Genomic DNA, 1,844 nt, shown 5'->3' with positions numbered 1-1,844 from the left:
AAAAAGAGATGGGGAAACTGATGATGAAAAATGGGCTACTCCATCGCTTAAGCAAGCGGCCCTCCGGAGAAGAACTCACTCACCTTGTCCTGCCGAGCGAGTTCAGAGAAATGGTGCTGAAGGCCACCCATGATGATCTCAGACACCTTGGTATTGAAAGAACTACAGACTTGTTGAGAAGCAGGTTCGTTTTGGCCGAAACTGGCATGTGATGTTGAGCAGTACATAAAGAACTGTGGAGAGTGTGTCACTTGGAAGACTCCCTGTCATAGGGTAGCGCCTTTACATCACATTTCAAGCAATGGACCGATGGATCTGGTATGCATCGGTTTTCTGTCAATGGAGCCAGATTCTGCAGGTATCAGCAATGTGTTAGTGATCACAGATCATTTCACCCGTTATGCTCAGGCTTTCCCATCTTGAAATCAGAAAAGCGCAGACGGTGGCAAAGATCCTGGTGGACAAGTATTTCCTGCATTATGGCTTGCCAGCCAGAATCCACTCAGATCAGGGAAGAGACTTTGAGAGTCAGTTAATCAAAGAGCTCTTGAAGATGATGGGGATCCGGAAATCACGGACCACTCCCTACCACCCGCAGGGAGATCCGCAGCCTGAGAGATTCAACAGAACTCTTCTTTCTATGCTGGGAACCCTGGGCTGTGAGAGGAAACGGCAGTGGAGCAAACATATTGGCTACTTGGTTCACGCCTACAGTACCAAATGTGATGCTACGGGGTACTCACCCTATTTCTTAATGTTTGGCAGAGAAGCAAGGCTTCCAATAGACTTGTGCTTTGGAACATCTCCTGATGGCAAAGCTCATGGTGGCCATTCACGCTATGTAGCCAAGCTAAAAGACGACTTGCAAAGAGCTTACAAGCTTGCTTCTGAAGCGGCCTACAAGACACATCAGAGGAACAAGAGGTCCTATGATAAAAGAGTGGGATTCCAGACACTGAATATTGGTGACAGAGTGTTGCTAAGGAACTTAGGATTGAAAGGGAAACATAAGTTGGAGAGTCGTTGGAGTCCTATCCCTTACGTGGTCCTGGGAAAGATGCCCAAACTTCCAGTGTACCAAGTGAAACCGGAGGAGTAGGAGTCAAAACTCTCCATCATGATCATCTTTTGCCGATTGGACAGTTAGTGAGAATGCCGTGGAGACTGAGGACAAGTCACATGTCAAGACAAGATCAAGAACAAGAGCTGAGACACAAAAGAGATCAAACAAAGTCTTACCTGAAATACAGGAAGCTCTTCAAGAGTTGCAGTTTACAGATTCCTTCAGATGTGGAGTATTATGGACCTGGAAAACCCTACAGTAGGAGATCCTGACAAAAGAAAGAGATACTGCTGGACAGTCAAATCTGTGTAATATGTGGATATTATGAAAGAAACTGCCTAGCAAACCCATGTAGTGTTACATGTTGTGGTTCCATGGTGTAATGGTTGGCACTCTGGACTCTGAATTCAACAATCCGAGTTCAAATCTCGGTTGAACCTGGTTTTAAGCTAGAGTACAGGTGAAAAACAAATCAACCTTTCCACTTTCCACATCTAGTTTAAAGTAGGCTTACAGGTAAATTGTCCTTGGCCAACTAGACTGAAAACAGTACGTTGGTGTGGGCATGTTGACAACTCACCTGGCCTTTATGTTAACTTGAAGGAGCTCCAAATTTGACCGTATTAATAGGAAGTGATAGGCTTTGAGTTACATGATAGATACACACTTTGCATTCTGTCTTGTAATCACCATAAAAATTAGGTTTCGCTGAGATTTGAACTTGTGTTGCTGCAGTCAGAGTATACAGTGCTCATCCTGAAGGGGCCAGTATAGTGCATCA

The sequence above is a fragment of the Sander vitreus genome, chromosome 22 (assembly GCF_031162955.1).
Source record: "Sander vitreus isolate 19-12246 chromosome 22, sanVit1, whole genome shotgun sequence".
Taxonomy (NCBI): Eukaryota; Metazoa; Chordata; class Actinopteri; order Perciformes; family Percidae; genus Sander; species Sander vitreus.
Note: the sequence above shows the minus strand (reverse complement) of the source record.